Source organism: Mytilus trossulus, chromosome 6, assembly GCF_036588685.1.
Source record: "Mytilus trossulus isolate FHL-02 chromosome 6, PNRI_Mtr1.1.1.hap1, whole genome shotgun sequence".
NCBI lineage: Eukaryota > Metazoa > Mollusca > Bivalvia > Mytilida > Mytilidae > Mytilus > Mytilus trossulus.
The window spans coordinates 64,546,055-64,568,447 of NC_086378.1; the positions used below are offsets into that span (position 1 = coordinate 64,546,055).

Genomic DNA, 22,393 nt, shown 5'->3' on the forward strand with positions numbered 1-22,393 from the left:
AAAATTTGTATTACGCACATTTTATGGGTAAATAATTAGAATAACAACCATTAATATTAATTGTGGTTTTAAACATTTTAAAATATAATAAACACTGGACACTTTTAATTTGCAAAACACTCATTTGCAAATCCGCCGCCGCCTCAAACAAAAGCTACAATATCATGTATATGACCAAAATGTGCGGAATTACATGGGATTCAATAATTTCATTGGTTTTCTACTGTTTCTTTCATATTTATTTTGCAATTTGAATTATAAAAACATGGGATTTTCAATATCCCATGGGACAGGGCAAAATCCCATGGGATTGACCATTATCCCATGGGATTTTGGTTAAATCCCATGGGATTTTGGTTAAATCCCATGGGATTTTTTTTGGTCCCATGGGATAATTGTAGTCCCATGGGATATTTGTTGTCCCATGGGACAAAAAAAATCCCATGGGATTTTTATTATCCCATGGGATTTTTAATATCCCATGGGACAAATTAAAATCCTATGGGATTCTAATTGTAAATATATAGATATAAACATACAGTAATGTGTATGTTACAATGTATTCTATTTGGTAGTAAATTATTATAATATGAATCTTTTTAATTGAATATCTTTTTTTCTTGGGAAATGTTAATTTAGCATATTGTTCTATAACTGTTCAAAACTAAAGTTTTAAACAACAAAGCAGATAATGTAAGTATCAATATATGTTTATTCATGAATTATAGAATACTTTCTTAAAACACAAATATTTCCCATTTGAAATCAATAAAAACTCTATTGTTAGGCTTAAAATACTAGTAGCTATTTAAGTAAATCTCATTTTTTTTCACAATTTCCCTCAACACAAAACATTAATAGTTTCTTATCATCCAGCATTGTTTGATGGTATAGTCCACTTTTTGGTCATTCAGCACAGAACTTTGACATTATTTTGGTTTCAATATTTTTTTGTATTTAAAAGAACTTCAAATCATTGACTGAGTGATGTAAATAATAACTGATCCAACTTGTGTCTTTATATTTATTCTGGTCTTGTTTTTATGTTTTCTCCATTTATTCTAGGTGGTGAATTTCAATCCTTCTGAAAAAGAACCAATAAAATCTAAAGTAATGTATTATACTGTTAAAATCATATTATTGCTACATGTATGCAAACAATTTTGTATTATTATAATACAAAATTGTTTGCATACATGTAGCAATAATATGATTTTCAATAAAAATAGCTATGCGGTATGGATTTTACTGATTGTTAAAGGTTGTCCACGTGTCATCAGTTGCTAACGGCCTACATCCTTTGGTCTCTGATGGAGGGTTGTCAAATTAGCAATATATACCACATCTTCCTATTCTAATACCATATAACAATCAATTAATTTGTTCTTCTTGATAACATTTGGGTATTTTCCCAAGTTATATACATAATATATATACTGTGAATTCAGAATTAATGTGAGTTTTTTTTTATTGCGAAAAATGCAACGGAGTTGTAAACGCAATAATTTAAACTCGCATTATGAAATATTTTTATATATGGATTAAACAAGATTTTTCTCAAATCGTCAAATTTAAAATCGCATTTAAGTCTAAAATGACAGAATCGCAATAATAAATGCACGCAATATTTATAAATATACAGTATAAAGATCAATGTTAAAACTGACAACTATAATAACATTCCATTATTCATAATCTTCACAAGAATTTGCAATATTTTATACAAAATGTAGACAACAGAAACAATATTTCTTTAAGCTTTTGAAGTTCTGACAGATTACAATTTGTGTTTTATTTCAATGAAAAAATACCTTGAACTCTTTGAACATATTGGAAACTAGATATCATTGAGATGGAAGCCATCTCTGTGGGCCCCGCTGTCAATAACGTGGGGTAATAGTGATAGTACTATTTCATAGTATAATAGTGATATGACTGCATGATGTGAACTAATTGTTGACTACTCTAAGGAGTCTCATGTGTGATTTCAATCTAAGATTTTAAGTTAAAACTGATAAATATTCTCATCTTACTTTCATAGTATAATAGTGATATGACTGCATGATGTGAACTAATTGTTGACTACTCTAAGGTGACTTCTGGATGTATGGATTGATGTTTGAACAATATGTTTAAAGGTGCTGCCCAATTGATATTTGTCACATATTTTTAGAATTATGCCTTCAATATATTATGACCCACCAAGTATAAAGTATGAAATATTAACAGTTCTCGAGAGGTAGAGCGGACACAATTTGTTAAGAACAACAAACGGATGGACAGACTGACAGACTGACCTTAGACCTAGGATGCATACATTATGACACATTCTGTGGTGTTGGTTTATATATATGTTAAGTTGAAAATGTTTGTCAGGTATAAAGTATGAAATAATAACAGCTGTCCTCTCAAAATATAGTGTGGATCAAATTTGTTAGCGATGGACAGACCAACAGACAGACAGACAGACCTTTGACCTAGGAAGTGGTACATACATCATGACACACCCTCTGGTGTTGGTTAAAATGGATGTCAAGTATAATATTTGAAATCATAATGGTTCTCAAGATATAGAGTGGACACAATCTTCACCACAGGACACAGGATTGTCAACTGAAACCAAAGTTTTTTTGACGTTGACCTTTGACCTAGGAAGTTGTACATACATCATGACACGCCCTCTGGTGGTGGTTAAAATGGATGTCAAGTATAAACTTTGAAATCATAACGGTTATCTAGATTTGGAGCGGACACAATCCCACAGGACACGGGGTTGTCAACTCTAAACCAAAGTTTTTGACCTTGACCTTTGACCTAGGAAGTTGAACATACATCATGACACGCCCTCTGGTGGTTGTTAAAATGGATGTCAAGAATAAACTTTGAAATCATAACCGTTATCTAGATTTGGAGCGGACACAATCCCACAGGACATGGGGTTGTCAACTCTAAACCAAAGTTTTTGACCTTGACCTTTGACCTAGGAAGTTGTACATACATCATGACACGCCCTCTGGTGGTTGTTGAAATGGATGTCAAGTATAAACTTTGAAATCATAACGGTTATCTAGATATGGAGCGGACACGATCTTCACCACAGGACAGGGGGTTGTCAACTAAAACCAAATTTTTTGACCTTGACCTTTGACCTAGAAAGTTGTACATACAACATGACACACCCTCTGGTGTTGGTTGATAATCATGTTAAGTATTAAGTATGAAATCATAATGGTTCTCTAGATATGGAGCGGACACGAAAGTGTTACGGACGGACGGACGGACGGACGGACAGACTGATCACTATAGGGCGACCCGCCTTAGTCGGCGGGGCCCTAATTATAATATTGATACAAAAAAATTATGTATGTTTCATCCTTATTTTTTGTGTTGTTGGCTTGCTGTCTCATTTTAATATACATTTATACATACATCAATAATCTTCTTCTTTATAAAAAGTAAAAATGGGATATTTTTGATTTTGATATCCCATAACATTATAGTTCTATCAAATAACTTATTACCAAGTTCAAAAACACCAATGTGTTTGATATTAATTTTAAGACATGTATCAATGTTCCAGACCATATCAGTATTTGGATCTTACGTTTACGGTCCAGAACTTACAGTCCCACCATATTTGTACAGTCAGACCATTTAAGTATACTTGTACTGTCTGGTACCAGCTCGACCAAACATGTGTTTTTATTTTAATTGCAATTAAACTTTTTGTATTAATCTATTAAAGTCAAAGATTTCAGTTATGTTGATCTGTACTGTACATTTGTTTCTAATAAACTTGACCAACTTCTTAAATTTGGGCAGACTGTATGCGTACAGTCCAAATACTTGTATGTTCTGGAACATAAACATGATTAACAAGCATTTGGCAGGATGTCATGCTAAAATCCCATTAATATTAGTACTCAATTTTGAGTATATACATGAAAATCCACAAGTTACTTACTGAAATTCATGGCGAACACTCACCAAAAACTTAAGAGGATACAATTTAGAGGAAAGACTGGACAGATGAATGCGCTAACACTATCAAAACAGAGAATAAAACTTACCGAAAAACAAGATGTTTTGCATTTATCCAGGAGCAGGATAATTGAAAAGTTTTTTTTTTCTTTCTCTGCCATCCATCATATAACCTTTGAATTCATTCATGCAAAATATGAAAATCTGCAAAGGTAAGACCTTGAACCTCAGCTTATCCACATTTTGAATTTTGAACTGCATACTTGTCCTTTTCGTCTTGCTGACAACCTAAACATAAAAAAAATGATAAAAACATAATTCTAGATTGACTTTGCGTTTTTATTTTTGTTGGTACAAACAATTTTCTCAACTTTAAAACGAAAATATCATCACCAAAAAGGAGGTCATACTAACCTCCAAAATATTTAAACAAACCGAAATTATTACTTGATTGAAAATCTTGTCGTAAATTAATGGCATAGATACTCTTATTTTTGAAAACTTGATGTCTATTGCATACTTATATTCCTTTGTACGAGAGTATGCATATTTAGATGGACTCCATGGACTTTAATGTTAAATAAGCATGATTAATTTTACAGTTTTTCAGCTCTGTGTGTACATTTTGAGAGAATCTTGCAATACTGTATATTCTGATATTCAGAACTTATTGTGAGGTTTTTATTAATACAACTGAAAGCTGTATCTCATTTTCATTTCTGATACATATTTATGAGCTGAAGATCAGTGCTGAAATCTTCTCACTGCATTGAAGACCCATAGGTTACCTTCGGTCGTTGTCTGCTCTTTGATTGGGTTGCTGTCTCTTTGTCAAATTCCTAGTTTCCACTTCCCATTTTATAACATGTATGCTGATTTTTCTTAAATTACAATATTGAATCAAGCAATTTTGTCCATTATTGAAAATACGGTAAGCAAAAATAAATGCACAAAAAATTTAACATTGTTATATGGTCCGTGTAACACTTATCAATTCAAAGTTTTAAAAAGTTTTGAAATTTTAGATTTTTGGAATTTTAATCAAAGTTTTAAAATATCAAAATTTCAAATTGTGTTAAAGTTTTGAAATTTTGAAATTTTAACCAAATTATTAAAATATCAAAATTCTAAATATCGTTTATAAATTTGATATTTTAAAAACTTGATCAAACTTTTAAAATACTAAACCTAATGTGCAATTTTGATTATTTCACTTTTTGAAAGTTTAATTTTTTAAATGTTTGCCTAAAATATCAAAAATATAAAGGGGCGACAAGAGGGGTACCTGTAATCACTGATGTTAAGACGGCTCTGATAAGAACTATTTTCAGTTATAAATAAATAGCATGAAATATATCAAATCATTCTTAATAACAAAATAAATAATGAAAAGAAGAAGTCGGTGTTTTTTTATGAAACATATTAGACATCACATGGGATAACAGTATCCGGAAATTTTAGGGTTGTGCATCTATCAAAAAAAATAATTAATTAAACCTATTTAAACCGGAATCAACTACGTTGATTTAAATCTCTTATATAAGGTTAGCGTTTGAGATAAATAATTCAAAGCTATTTTGTGTTTCCAGTGCCCAACATTTAGAAGTATATCAGTGAAAAATGACCAACTCGCAGTAAACCATATAGTATTATTCGCATTTTTGACGTTCCTAGTAAAGGTAGATCCAGAAAAAGCGCTTCGATGGGCTGGCATACAACTTAAAACGTTTTCCTTTCTTGTTTATCGATTGCATGATGATAATATATTGCCTTTTATGATGTATTTCAGTTCCAAGAAATGATACGGAAGGAATACTTAAATACAGCGTCGCAATTAAAGTTGTGCTAGGCGTATTTCAACTGGCCCCTAGACATAAAACTGTACTGGTTCAGCGATTATAGACGTAATACTAAACTCCAATACATAACAATGAACTTAAATCAAAATCATACAAGACTTAGAAGGACAGAGGCTCCTGGATTGGCACAGGCGCACAAATGCGGCGGGGTTTAACATGTTTCGTGAGATAACAACCCTCCCCTATACTTCTAGCCAATAAAGAATGAAAAACACACAGTAATACGAACAGTAAAACGCACTTCAATAGGAAATACAAGTCATATGTCAGAATAGGAAACAAACTAAGAAACTAATTACCATGCATGACAATGATAATAAAATAACAAAGGACTACTATACATAAGGCTAGCAGTTACTGTCATACGCCAGCTACAGACCTCAATTAAACTAATTGAAGGGTTTTATATGTCCTCATTATGCACACTCTCTGTTGCATTTATTGCTAATTTGTTCCGGAACATTCATGAAATATTTGTCACTGGCAACAACAAAAAATCGATAATTTAAAATAGGTTGTTTACATACAAATTACGAAGAAACGTAAGATTCAACTTTCGAGGACAAAGTTGCCCTTATAAATGGATTTAAATATGTTTTAACTTCACTTTGGTCAAACACCTCTTTAATTGTTTCGTTCCTTATTTTGCTTGAATTTCAAATTTCAGTTTCAGCGTTCCGTATGTGAATTCTTTACTTCAAATTCAGCATTTATCATTGTACTGATTTTTCGAGAGCGACATTGGTGTACGGCCAAAAATGGAAAAAAAATTATCATGTAACTGACATTGTGGCTTCTCTTTGCACGCCCCATTCTGACTGGGTGTACATGTGAATTTTTAGTTTGCTATAAGTCGATTGTCGTACGATAACTTCAAAATACCCAAATAACAAAATGCAAATACGGGACAGTAATATCCTTTAATACAAAAAAAAATCTATTCCTTTTGTTTACTATAATAAAACAGTGGTTGATTTAGAACCTATAAGGGAGCTACGTGTATAATAACCTGTCCAAACATTGTCTTTAAGGTAGCAACCATGTAACTTTAAAAGTGGGGTGATGTTGTTTTGTCGAAGAGCTAACAATTTTATTAACTTTTTCATCGCCATTAATCAACTTGTCTGGTTCAAAATTTAACACTAAAAGGCATGGATAATTTTTCTTTTGTCCTCTTCTGGCACAGAATATTATATCATCAAATTAGGGATCAGAATATTTTAATGTACCATTATCGAAGCCCCTAGTGGTAGTATCAAGTAAAACACAGGGACTATCTAAATATTGGTTCCCCAGAAGATAACCATTTATCGCTGATAAAAACTTTTAACACAATTTTCAACTTTCAAAATGCCGACACCTACAACTTGATATATGGGTGCTTAATGTAGTACAGCGGCAACTATTACATAAACATGAATGCAAGTTGGGTGCTTAATGTAGTACAGCGTTAATTATTACATAAATATGAATGCTCGTGAAAATAATGTTTATGGTATACGTTTATATATGATATGTAAGGTTTCAACTTTTACAAAACCAGAGCTATACGTTGGATTTAAAAGTTTACTTTATTTGCCCTTTTCAATTTTATTTGACTTTATTTGCCTTTTTAACTTAATTTGTTTCGAGTGTCAATGATAAGTCTTTTGTAAACGAAACGCGCGTCTGGCGCAAAAGCCGGCAAAATTTATATTCCGGTATCCATCTATGATGAGTTTTTGTAGATACCTTGTAACAGTATCTTGGCTCCAATTTTGCTGATATTGGATCCTATTACCGTCTTAATTTCAGCGTAAAAAAGATTATATTAAAAAGCTCCCACACTGTGGACTAGCACAACCTTAAACCATGCATTCAGTATCATGAAGCGCTTTTCTTGATCGACCTCCTTACGGAACGCTTAAAGCTGAATATTTAGGGCAAACAACTTACAAAGAACAGATGAAAACGTTTAAGATGATTTTTCATTCTGTACATGAAATGATATATTCTTTAGCCAAGTAAGAAGTCAAAAAGCAAAACAGAAAAAAAAAATGAAATCAAAAGAGATAATACATCGTGTATTGGGCCTTTTTATGGCTTAGAGTTTAGTAGAAAATGTATATACATGGTCAACATAACCATACTATTTGACCTACTGCGAAGTTGTTCAGTTTTTACTGTTACTCCTGTTTCTCCTAAAATATGGGTGCTAGAAAAACCAGCAGGTAAAAAGGTCAATATCAGAGCCGTACGTCTGGTTTTTAAATGAATTATCTTCTTTTAAGAAATATTAATTTTGTCATCCAATTTTTCACCGCTTTCAACTGTCCGTTTTATTTCATACATAAACTTTTAAGTATCAGTATGTTTTTAATTCATATTGTTTCGTTTCGTTCCGCTTTTATTCGTTTCGCTTTTTACAGGTATCCCTCTTATTGCCCCTTTTCTATTTTGATATTTTAAGCAAACATTTAAAAAAACAAACTTTCAAAAAGTGAAATAATCAAAATTGCGCGTTAGGTTTAGTATTTTAAAAGTTTGGTCAAATTTCTAAACTATCAAATTTATAAACCATATTTAGAATTTTTGATATTTTAATAATTTGGTTAAAATTTCAAAATTTCAAAACTTTAACACAATTTGAAATTTTGATATTTTAAAACTTTGATCAAAATTCCAAAAATCTAAAATTTCAAAACTTTTTAAAACTTTGAATTGATAAGTGTTACACGGACCTTATATTTATGTAAAAGGCTTTTTTTTAAATTCAAAACAGTTGCCTTCACTGTTAATTTCCTTGTTTGATTTCATATCTTTAAAGCCTTTATAGCTAGCTAGATGGTATGCCGGGGCGGATCCAACCATTTTAAAAAGCGGGGGTTCCCAACCCAAGACAAAGGGGATGGTCCTATATTCATTTGATTTGTTTTATTGTCTCATACAAGAATATAGATGGTTTGAGGGTGGGAAACAGGGATCCGAAATTTTTTTCACCTAACCACTGGGGATCTCAACCATTTTAAAGTTTCTCAAACATGTAGGGGTGGACCGTGGGGGTGACCCCAATGGACTCTCCCTATATTTCATTTGATTTGTTTTATTGTTCTATACAAGAATATATATATATGGTTTAGGGGTGGGGATCTTGACCGTTTACAAGTTTTCAAACTAGAGGGGGTGGGACTTCCCTTTCATTTTATTTCATTAATTTTATTGTCCCCGACAAGAATATATATGGTTTAGGGGTGGGGATCTGGATCGTTCACAAGATAAGAGCTCATTCTCAAATTGAACAGGGTGGGGTAACCCTCAAAGACCTCCTTTTAATTTCATTTCATTTGTTTTATCGTCCCATTCAAGAATTAATATGATTTAGGGGTGGGGATCTGTACCGTTTACAAGATAATAGCATATTCTCAAGGGGGTGGGGATTACCTCCCATGGACTCATCCCCCCCCCCCAATACCTTTTAATAGGTCCCATTGCACAGATAGCTTACATTATTTTCCCTTGATTTACACTTTAGATATATATACACTAAACACAGGTGTAATTTTTTTTTAAAAAGATAATACAACTGAAGACCACAGAAGTGGATCCAGAATTTTTTGGGGGGGACCACCGACTGTCTAAGAGGGGCCTGCTCCTGCCATGCCACAGTGATTCCATATTTAATCAACCAATTTTTTTCCCAAACAGGGGGCCCTAACTCCTGATCCTCTCTTTTTTCCCCTCATTTCAATCACCCTGATATAAATTTAGTTTTATCACTTACAATAGGAATGGTTTGAATTCCCCAATAATTCTTATACATGTATACCATTAATATCAACATATTTCATTTTTGATAAATGAAAGGCAAAAGTTTTGGTAGAAATGGATAGTGGGAAGCTTTCAGATTCACACCATGCCGGTGGCTGTGTTCAAAGTGCTGGGTTTTTATGACCCTCGTTGTTTGCGGACTAACTATTTAGGCCAGTGGTGGATAATAGTGTGCGTGCATTAATCTTCTATACCTTCTTAATCAATATATTCAAATACTGACGGCAAGTGTTGTAATGTATCAATGTCTTATTTGAAATCACCGTGCTATTTACATGTGGGATCGAAAGTGCAGGGGAAGGAAACTTGTCAATTATGATTATTTCTAAGCCAAAATAAAATGAGCCGCCGTAAAATTAACCTTGGGCAGACTAGAGACATATAATATAAGACATATAATATATATGTCCCTGGCTGCCTTGGGTAATCCTCAAATTGGTGCAAGAGGCTTTACGGGCTGACTACTAATACATGTCTTAATCTTAAAATAACTCGGCAACGTCAAATAACAGTTGCATGTAAGTCTCGTCTCGGCGGGGGTGTCTTTTTTTCTGTCTTTTTTTTAGTTATATTTTTAATAACTTACACTTTTTTCCATTCTTCTCTTTCTTTCACTATTTTTTATTCCTTTTTTCTTTGTCCTCTGTTCTCTATTCTGTTAATTCACATCCATACCCTCTTATGTGGACTTACGGTAGTTTATTTTTCAGTTTTGGCAGAGATATTAGATACAATATATATGTCTCTGGTTCTGGTATTATGCGATAAGTCAATTTCTTTTTCATGCAGTGTCATGAAATATAATTGTTTTATGCATATCAGCCAAGATTGTGCGTCACATTTTGATAAACAATTCAACACTATATACACGTTATGTGAATTTTATTAAAATCGATGAAGAACATGAATTTGGCAGCTAGTGCCCCTTAAACAGGTAAAGTTCAATTAATAAATTCTGATCTACTGGCATTCAACACCAAATTACTTACTTGCTGTATATTGATAAATTTGATTGTATATTGTCAATACCTCAACATCGAGAATACGTCATGCATCGATGTGAGGTGTTGGTCGCTATGTTTGATACGGGGTCACCGGTTGCGGCTTCGAGACAGAGAAAACAATCTAGGTAAAAAGTGTAGAATTTTGTTTTTGAAAATTTGAATTTTCCTAAAAAAGTACTTAATTCCGTTCATCTAGTTGTAAATTTTCCTAAAAAAAATCCTTCATCTATTAGGGGTATAAACAAAAACTGAACAAGAAAAGTATAAGTAAACAGACAGAAAGTCTTTGGATTAATTATTTTACAATTGTTTAAATATATGAGAGAATGTTTTAGGCGAATTTTCTTTAATTACAGTTAAATGTATTTTAGGTTCAGGAAATGATTTATTCTTCGGGTACGTCTTAACAACCGCTCAGGACATACAAAGTGCACTCAGGACCCATTACCGTCATCGTATCTGCACACATGATGGATGTTTATCTTCGTTATACGCTTCTTATTTTAGAGTTAAATTTTGGTAGAATTTGAAATCGCCGGGGCGGATCCAGCCATTTTAAAAAGGGGGGTCCTAACCCAGGACAAAATGGGGGGGGGGGGGTCAACTACATGTCCCCATTCAAATGCATTGATCGGCCAAAAAAGGGGGGTTCCATCCCCCGGAACCCCCCGCCCCCCCCCCCCTCTGGATCCCCGCCTGAATTGAACTGAGATAGATTTGTTAATTCTTATAAAATAATGAAGGCACGTGTCACTGATTACACAACTACTGAGCCATGATTTTTTTTAGGAATTGTATTGTTAGTTCAGTTTTACCTTTAACATGAATTTGCATATATATAGAAAAAATAAAATATCTCATTCGATGTACTTTTTCAGTTTATTTTTCATGATGACGGGTAAATTAATTTGTTGTGTTTTGCAGTTCACGAATAAAGAAAATTATTTTGTAGTTTTTTTCTGTAACAAGTTCGATTTTTTTTTTTCAGTGTGATTCTTTTCTCTCTCTCTCTCTAAATCAAGTTTTTAAACAAACACAATGTTGACTGAATATCAAATTTTATTGAATTTGTATATCTTTAATCTCAACAAACCATTATACAAGAGAAGACAAGTATGTACAATATTGAATTCAGTTTAACCTTAACGGAAATCTGTGCACGAAGACTTAGTTGTGGTTTGAACGGATTTCGTGTCAATAGACTGTCTTCGAAAAAATCTTTCTCGCTGTAACAAAAATCATTTTTTTAAAATTAAGTTTAGAATCTTACTACAATCTAACTTACATATTGTTTAGAAATAATTATACTCAAAATATCATAATTTTCAAAAAAGGAGACGAAAACGGAGACAAGTTCATTTTCAGAATTTATGTTCACATTGAAATTCGTTTCAGGCTTGTGAAACTGGACAAAACGACTTTAATTAGAGAGAAAAACCTCAATAAATGCGGATTTCTTAAAACATTCGTATAACTCAAAAATAAAATTCCTGGACAAGTTCGATAAACATGAGAAATAACATCTAACTACAACGTATATTAGTTTGATTGTTTGAAAAGTACGGCTTTTACAGTTAAGAACGGATTCCATATACAAACTTTAATTAATATAAATTCTTTAAAAGTATGAACATTTATTTCCCTTTTCAAAATCTTACAAAGAATTAATTACTGGTCCAGGACAGGATGATTAAATTAAGAATAAAACTTAAAAATTAATGGAACGAAATTTTAATAAAATACGAAAATCTTAAATCATCGTGATATTCATTTTAAACGTCACAATATTACTTCCCGCATGGTCACACTGTACTAACAACACAATCTATAAACAACAATAAAGATAATCAAATCAATTTTGTTGATTGGATAGTTCATGGCTCAGTAGTTGTGTAATCAGTGACACGTGCCCTCATTATTTTATAAGAATTAACATATCTATCTAAGTTCGAATTCAAATTCTACCAAATTTAACTGTAAAATAAGAAGCGTATAACCAGAGACATATGTATTATATGTCTCTGGTATGACGAATATATGCATCCATCCTGTGTGCGATGACTATAAAGGGTCCTGAGTGCACTTCGTATATATGTCATTAGTGCAATCAGGAGGTTCTTCAAGCGGTGTTTAGGCGTACCGTTATTCTTCTGGTAACCCGAATAATTCAGTCGTTATATTCCGCTGATCTGCGAATGCTACATCCTCGTGTGGTAGAAAATCGGACACGGAAAGGGCTTGAATTATTCGAGTTATTCTTCTGGCGGCTTCAAAAAAAATATTCTTATCAATAACTTATACACAAGGAGACATTTTTGTTTTTTGACAGCCTGAACCTTAGTTAATGAGCAAACACAAATTAAGAAAGAAAATCGTTTACAATTAAATTTTATAAAAGGAAAAGGGGGGGGGGGGATAATAAACAAATTATATTTACGCTCACATACTTCTAAAAAGATTTGAATATGTAAGCTCTCTATAGATAATGTTAAATTATTTCAGGAGTTTTGAAAAAAGAATACATACAGTTTAATTTCGACTAAAATAGTGATTCTTTTTATAGATTTGGTACCTCAGTTTCGACTCAACATTTCTTTTTGAATTGTTAGATGGCAAACTCTTTAGGACAATATTGTATCTGTTCTCTATGTAATTATGGTGATATTGGCGATGAGATTCATTATATTATAACAAGGCCTTGTACAAATCCTTGATTATAGAATGTTTGGCAATATAAAAAGACGAAAGTAGACAAACCCTAATTAAGCAGGGTTTCACAAGTTGATATCCAAGCGGCCCACATTTTTGTACATCGAATAAGATCTATATTTTCAACGTTTTCAAAATGAAATAACTTGAATTGAAAATTTCCCAACTGTGAAATTTTTTTATTTCTAAACGTCTTTAACTATTATTTCGGAAAGAAAAAAATATTTAGCATATTCATATATTTTCATAATTTTTTCCAAGGAAACCTTTTTTTGGCAAAGTTTACTTCTATATGTTTTTAACCCTCACCAGCGACATATTCTCTGCCATCACCAATTAGTCCTAATTATTAAAGATCAATTGACCAAATTCAAATGATGATTGTATATTATATCGTATTTAATATGACCATAGGTCATCCGTGACGTATCCCAAATAACGGCGCATGCCGATAGATATGAATGAAATGAATGAATGATCTTTATTCTCATAAACCAAATACATAGTTACAGAGAAGATATAACAATAATATATATTACATATCTAAGATATAGCATGTGTGAAATACAAATTAATATGATATTTACACAAATAACAAATAAACACATAGTTGTATTAACCAGGAGGATAGACTTTCACAGAAATAGATTTAATGAATCTACAAAGTTTCTCAAGTTCCACAATATTTTGGGTTGAACATACTTGTTTGAATTTGATAACATTTATATTATTATTACAATAATGTGGTAAGTATTTGCATCTTTCATCTTTGAAATAATTACATGACATGATATAATGGTATTCATCACCAATGTCAGCTGACGCGCAAAGGTGACACAATCTTTCAGATCTTGGTATGTTGCGCCACCTTCCCGTCTCAATGGGCAAACGGTTATTCCCACATCTAAATTTACATAAGGTTATTAATAAATTAAATGGTAGTACTGATAAATAGTGTTCAAATTTAAAAACATTTTTGTACAATCTATAACACAGCCCCTTGGGCGAATTGTTCATTTCTGTTGACCATTCTTGAATGAACTGATCTCTTAATCTTTGCTGAACACTCAATACAACCCAACGTTTCTCAAATAAGTTGTGACTTTGCCATATATTTGACATTCCACAGTCATCAAAAATTTTCTTTATATATAATATCCATTTACTATCATAACCATAGTTATTGAGATTTACATATAACAGCTTATATAATAAACATGATAGTTTGCTCTCTTTCCCTTCTTGTAAACGACACCAGAAACTAGTCATACGTGACTTGACGGTAACTGAAATCGGGTATCTTCCCAATTAGATAGTTTATTAATTAGCGTCTCGCAATTTAAATTTCATCAAGGGGACTTAATTAAACCAGTAACTATACAAATCTGGAAAAAACGATGTACATGTACTTTTTATTATTTTTAAAACAAATTACAAAAACGTTTAGTGTAAAAATCACAGAATATAAATGTTTCTTTCTGCCTAAAATATGTTTGCAGGTTTTGGCATTTGTAAATAACATTAACGTTTTGGAATCCTAATGCAAAAGACAGTCGATTCAAACTGAAATAACTTCTTTGATTTTTTTCAGAAACACATGTATTATATGTACGTGTATAATATATGTCTCAATACATGTATTATATGTCTCTGATTTTACCAAAACAAAAATTACAAAATTATAAAATAAGTTTATATCAATCGAATGTATACCCTGAACTCTCACTATTATATATACATGTCCTAAGTTACTTAATGTCCTGTGTGCAACCAAGAGATCCTGAACGGTTTTTAGACGTACCATTATTTTATATGCATATATTTAAAGCTGTTCTTAATCATATGCATACTAGGTATCAGTGGCGGATCCAGTGGGAGGGTTTCGGGGGGTTGGAACCACTCCTTTTTTTTGAACGATCAATGCATTTGAATGGGGACATATGGTTGGAACCACCCCTCCCCTTTTGTCCTGGGTTGGGACCCCCCTTTTTCACATGGCTGGATCCGCCACAGAGGTATATTTATATATATGTGTGTATCAGACCAAATGACTTCCCAATTAGCAGAGGCGTATTTCGTTTTTTTTCAGCCGCCCCCCCTAAATCTTGGGAAACTAATGGTAGATTATATAGGGAGTCACGGAAGCATGACTGGACGTGACCCCTCTAAGGCAGTCAATGAGTCCCCACTCAACCATCAAACATTGCTTAGTTCTAGTTATCTTAGGTCCTAGTGTAAAATAAAGCCAATGGGTCTTTTTAAACACATCTTAATTCATACATGTATACGTTTTCTCACGGATTTGTTCATGCAATATTGAAATTATGTTTACTCAATGTGTAATTACTGAAGTTTATATATATTTGCTACTTTTCTTCTTAATTTCATATAAATTATTTTTTAAATTTTTCTCGTCGAAAAATTAGTGGTGTTGAAATAGCGAATGGACACAGATACCTTATTACATTTAACAAAAGAAATGTTGTATAATGTCATCAATCTGTATTACACATAGACAGGATGTTCTCTAGAAAACTATACGTTATACACACCCGAGAATACACGCACTGTCGTAATGGAAAAATACTGTATGTTAGTTACCTGTAATCAGCTTTGCAACACCATGTCATAACAGTTCAAAAAGATTTTCTTCAAATCAAAATGGAATATTATTTTTTTCTTTAAAATTTAAAACTTTAAAAAGTAGACTTTGACAAAATTATGAAATAGAAAGAATTGAACAATTTAAAATCGTATTTTAACAAAGATTTAGATAAAACTGCGTAGTTTCATATCGTTTGATTCAACGTTTGTTTTGTTATTTTTTAAGGATCGTTGTAAAATTATATATCAAAATACTGACACACACCAGTTTGCCATCTCAGTATGCAAGGCAAGGGTGCTTGGTGAGGTGCTGGAACTTGATGTACATGTATCATTAAGTTACAGTTCTGTTAGGATTTGACTGCCTTTTTACAGAGACTTTCTATTCTTACTGTTATCAGTTAGTATAGACTGTTCCTGGCTTAGAATGATTCTCTGCTCACCAAATGGTGCGTAATTAGCATTTGAATCAAATTTCTTGTAGAAGTAAAAAACACAAATTAATGTATTTGACAACTTTATTCAGGAGCAGTCTATATTATCCGTCATAAATAACTTCCAGATTTATGTGGAAGTTTACTCTTCTGCCCGATCTATGATCATCTATGCTAATCGATGTTCCTGTATATTTCATATTTAAATTTATTCGTGAGGCCCTCGTCATCATTTATATTCACTAAAAGCACAGTCGCATAAAGATTTAATAATTATAGCGAAGAAATTGCGAAAATACGGTGTTTGACGTACCGGGAAAATCTTATCTGATTCTAAATCAATTCATCGGTTACACTCCCCTGTCACCAGTGATCCTTTTTTGCTGACATTCTGAAAAAGTATTGTGTTGTCCCTGTGTAAGTGTTGACTCTTAATTAGCACATGTGATTTTTTAAGATCTTTTAACATTACCCGGACTTCTGCAAAAAACAATTATTCAGTTCACTGATTAAGATGGAAGGTAAACGAACAGAAAGTCAAAGGACATTCCGACAAAAAGTCCTAGGACAAAAAGTCAAACACATGTCAGACTCAGACATAAAGTTACAAAGTTGATAGGACAAAAAGTCACAAACAATTTGTTGACAATTGTTTGAATGTAAACGAAAAAAGATTTTGAAATATCTTCTTTTTATTACATATATTCATTTTTAATTTAAGGAAATTGTCATGATTGTTCATCATGTTCATATTTAGTCCAAAAAATTATGACGTCTGGGACGGCTATTTTTTTTTTTCTGGGACGCCTTCCTACAACTGTCTTAGGAAGGCGTCCCAGAAAAAAAATAAAATAGCCGTCCCAGACGTCATAATTATTTGGACTAGTTCATATTATAAAAAAGAAGATGTGGTATCATGCCAATGAGAAAACTGTCCACAAGAGACCAAAATACACAGACATTAACAACTATAGGTCTTTACGGCCTTCAACAATGAGCCAATATAAAAAAGATGTGGTATGATTGCCAATGAGACAACTGTCCACAAGAGACCAAAATGACACAGACATTAACAACCATAGGTCACCATACAGCCTTCAACAATGAGCAAAGCCGAGGTAAAGCCCATACCGCCTTCAACAATGAGCAAAGCCGAGGTAAAGCCCATACCGCATAGTCAGCTGTAAAACGCAATCATACCATATCTTTTTTTTATATTTACATGTCAAAAAATGCGTGCAAATGTAATCAAAAGCTGCACACATTGTACATAATGATTTTTGTGTGCAAATGTAATGGTAATGTGCGCAAACCTAAAGCACTGATTTATTTGTTTTTAATAAATTTTAATTACAAAGTTGCTACATCATGTTCATGTATAAAACTTCAAGAAAAATACAAAAAGAGTGTTTTCTTGTTCAAAGAAAAATAATCTTTAAACTAAATTGTGACTTTTTGTCCTGTGACAGTGTGTGACTTTCTGTCCTACATTCAGATTGAACAGGGGAGTTTGGTTGACCCCGTCTCTCTCTATCTGAGACTACTATCTCATTGATGAGCTTTATGTTTCATGTACAAATGTATTGTGCTTGTCATGTGTGTATGTCGGATAAAAGCTCTTCAGAGCTTATGTTGTATTGTTATTTGTATAACCGACAATAAATAAATAGCCCTAACAAGTAAGAATTAGGTTACTTCTTTTTGATTTGACATCTTGCAAGGGTTTTTATACCCCGTATTAAAATTATACCCCTACTTTAAAAAAGGGGGAAGGGGGGTATACTGTTTTACCCCCGTCTGTCCATCCATCCTTGCGTCAGTAAATGAATATTTTTCGTCCCATTTTCCTCAGGAACTACAATAGAAGGATTTCTGAAATTTGGTTTCAGGGTTTAATAAATAAGTCAGCTATACCGTGTGATGCATTTTCAGATTCATCACTCCACAACTTCCTGTTTTCCGAACACTTGTATGAATTTACACATGATCATGATGATAGCCAAGTTGAAAGTTGAAAACTAACAACCTAATTTATGTACAAAAAAAAATAAAAAACATATGTTTCACATAAACAAACGACAATCAAGTGCTGAATTATAGGATCCTGACTTGGAACAGGCACATCCATAACAAAATGGCAGGGTATAAGGAACTTTGAAAATGTTTAGTTTTTGTGCTTTGGTCTTTTTTCCGGATACTGTAAGCAATAAGGCACCTTGTGCATGTCTGAATGGCAGATTCATTTATAAACCATGACCGCATTTTATTGTTCTTTGGTCAATGATAAGTTTTCTTGGTTTTGTCATTTTATCAGTTTTTCTAAGCATAGGTCTACTTGTTGTTGAATGGAATGAATACAAGGTATCATATAAAAAAAGATGTCTGCCTGCCAAGATTAATTTTACTGTGACCTCTGATTCATAGAATAATGATAATATTCATGATATTGAACAGCAAGAATGATGAGTAAGTTGATGTTATATACAAATAAGGCAAATTTTTCAGTTGCCTACTAATTATGATATAGTAGTTATTTTTGTCATTAAATGATGTTTACCCTTTTATGTGTAGGGCAAGAACATTAAAGATAAAGGGGAAACTATAAACAGAAGAAATTATCAACAAAATAAGATTTACAGAGGTCAACAAAGCCTAAATGGTAAGTCCACTGTTATAAAAGTTTTTGTCCGTGAATAATGATAAAATATTTATTAAAATAAGATGTGGTATGATGAATGAGAAAACTATCCATCAGAGTTCAATTTAGTGGATGTAACCATTGTAATTACTTATTAGAGGCCATTGATGACCTGTAACATGTGTAAATAATGAGAAAACCTGTACCCTATACATGTTATAGTAATCTATAAAAGACAACACTAACCAAATTTGAAACAGAGCATCAATTCAAACGTCAAATATACCAGACTAATTTATAAAAACAAAAAATTATGAAAAATAAAAATGACGGATATGAACCAACATCAACCACTGAACTATGTACAAGCTCCTGATATTGGACAGGTATAATATGGCTGGGTTGATGTAAAAATAAGAAACACTTAGCAGTCTGATTTCCAATGAGACATTTCTCCAATAGAGATCAAATGACATTTAAAGAGGCTCTAGGGTATAACAATTTCAGAAAAATATTTAATATTTTTTTTTCATAACTCATTTTATTTATTACTTTATCATATGGTACACCAAATCATTCAAAACAATCAATTCTGTTTGGCCTCAGATGACTTTTAAAATGTATATATCATTGAAAAAGCTCTAAATTATCTCCCTTTGGTGCAAAAACACCATTTTTTGGCATTTGAAATGTAATATCTTTTTTAACTCATCAGTGGCCTTTATTTTTATGCCCCACCTACGATAGTAGAGGGGCATTATGTTTTCTGGTCTGTGCGTCCGTTTGTCCGTCTGTTCGTCCATCTGTCCCACTTCAGGTTAAAGTTTTTGGTCAAGGTAGTTTTTGATGAAGTTGAAGTCCAATCAACTTGAAACTTAGTACACATGTTCCTTATGATATGATCTTTCTAATTTTTAAACCAAATTAAACTTTTGACCCCAATTTCACGGTCCACTGAATATAGAAAATGAAAGTGCATGTTTCAGGTTAAAGTTTTTGGTCAAGGTAGTTTTTGATGAAGTTGAAGTCCTATCAACTTGAAACTTAGTACACATGTTCCTTATGATATTATCTTTCTAATTTTAATGCCTTATTATATTTTTTATCCAATTTCATGGTCCATTGAACATGGAAAATGATAGTGCGAGTGGGGCATTCGTGTACTTTGGACGAATTCTTGTTTATTATCATTTTTAATTAAGCTGTACTTTAACTTAACTTTTATAAAAGTTAAGCGATTTCTGTAATTTAGTACTTGAATATTCAAATGAAAGTTTATCATAATAATCATAAACATGATAAAATAGCCATTTTATTGATCTCTTCACTGATAATTTTTGAGTTTGTGTATTTGTAGGTCAGACATCTTGATTTTCATGGTCATCATTCACAGATCAATACTGAACAGAAAACTTAAAGCTGATATTTTTCTCCATAGTGCGACTTTTTTATTAATTTGAAATGGAACGTGTTTTTTCCTACATTTATTTGAAAGAGGAAATTTCAACATGATGACTATAAACAAAGGAGTCATATCATCACGATCATTGATGCACAAGAACTTGATCATATCGATACAACAATGTAATTATCAATTGAAAGATGGAACGAATGAACAAAATATTAGAATGTTGTTGTCCAAATAAACTTGATTTGTTTTCTCATTTGAATCTCTCCATTCAATAAAGATGTACAGAGGAAGATCTTTGAAGAACAGATTGAAAAAATGTTTTGTCTAAGAATTGCAGGAATATTCTAGTGAATGAAATTATTTATTGACTTCACTCTTATATAGTGGACTGAATAATTGTACATAGCAAGTTGCGAATAAAGAAAACAAAAACTTTAACAAAAAGTGTTTATATTATAAATTTGCAAATATAAGCATACTATTATGTACACCACAAAAGTATATATAATTCAAATTGTTTGCATATACAAGTATTGCAATGAAACTATAACAAGGAAAATATTACCTCATGAAAAGAGTAAACTATTCAGTCAGAATAAAAATATTATATATATATAAAATATTTTTTCAGTTCTATTTTTCATAATAGAATAAACAAGACAAAGATTTCAAAACAATATTTTTTCATTTATTTAGACATTTCATCATTTTGTTTCAGTGAACGGACTTTATTCTTTGACTGTAAATATTATTTTACATTCCAAAATAAGATTTATCTTTATTGTCATATAAACAAATAAAAAACATGTATGTGACAAAATGATTTTTTTTTTATATATATGTATATATAAAAAATATATTAAAAAAAACTTGTATACATTTAAAACATTTTACTACCAAACAGCATTCATTGTAACATACACATAACTTTATATTTATATATATAAAAATTATAATTTTAATCCCATAGGATTTTATTTTGTGCCATGGGATATTGAAAATCCCATGGGATAATAAAAATCCCATGGGATTTTTTTTGTCCCATGGGACAACTAATATCCCATGGGACTACAATTATCCCATGGGACCAAAAAAAATCCCATGGGATTTAACCAAAATCCCATGGGATAATGGTCAATCCCATGGGATTTTGCCCTGTCCCATGGGATATTGAAAATCCCATGTTTTTATAATTCAAATTGCAAAATAAATATGAAAGAAACAGTAGAAAACCAATGAAATTATTGAATCCCATGTAATTCCGCACATTTTGGTTATATACATGATATTGTAGCTTTTGTTTGAGGCGGCGGCGGATTTGCAAATGAGTGTTTTGCAAATTAAAAGTGTCCAGTGTTAATAGCTCTTTCCGTACACATGACACGTGGTTTTGGAGTACGGGAGCGACTATTTTATAATCGGGGGAGGTTTTTTTTTTATTGAATAACTCATTTTCATACATTATTACGCATACTCAGTTTTAAATTATTTTTCTACGGTATATAAATGTTCAAGCATCTTGTGTTAAAGACTATTCAGAAGGTAAACATAGAAAAGCGCTTCGAACATATAAAATTATTAAACGTATTGTTTTATTTTTTTTCAATTCTATCTTGTCTTTGGCGAGATAATTAATATTCATTTTTAATAGCAACCTACCCCTGATATTTCAAATGATAGCTCCCTGATATCCATCCATACACACAAACATTCAAAAGGCCTAAAATATATAATGCATTTTGGGTTTGATTATACTTTTACAAACATCAATAAACAATTAGAAATCTTTAAAACTTGTAAATTTTGATGAATTATCACCAAAAAACTGTTATAAGTTAAAAAAATATATATATAAATATTATCAATTCAGTTCCACAGTGTAGATACTATTCTGTACGCTATCCGGAAGTCGCGATTTTCGAAGCGAGGATTTCAAACTGGCTAAC

The 22,393-nt window shown here is 31.9% G+C and overlaps 2 long non-coding RNA genes across 3 annotated transcripts; one reads left to right on the forward strand and one right to left on the reverse strand.

Moving 5' to 3' along the window:
• Nucleotides 1–788: 788 nt before the first annotated feature.
• LOC134723661 (uncharacterized) lies at nt 789–9,929 on the reverse strand. The gene is made up of 3 exons (XR_010108143.1): nt 9,842–9,929; nt 4,071–4,269; nt 789–1,084 (listed from the first exon to the last, which is right to left on the reverse strand). It is a non-coding gene; the product is annotated as an uncharacterized LOC134723661 (long non-coding RNA).
• Nucleotides 9,930–16,753: 6,824 nt separating this feature from the next.
• On the forward strand, nt 16,754–21,162 carry LOC134723662 (uncharacterized). Of its 2 annotated transcripts, none has more exons than XR_010108144.1 (3): nt 16,754–16,815; nt 18,970–19,057; nt 20,394–21,161. It is a non-coding gene; the product is annotated as an uncharacterized LOC134723662 (long non-coding RNA). The 2 variants fall into 2 exon arrangements; XR_010108145.1 differs by having other exon boundaries at nt 16,766–16,807; nt 20,394–21,162.
• Nucleotides 21,163–22,393: the final 1,231 nt, after the last annotated feature.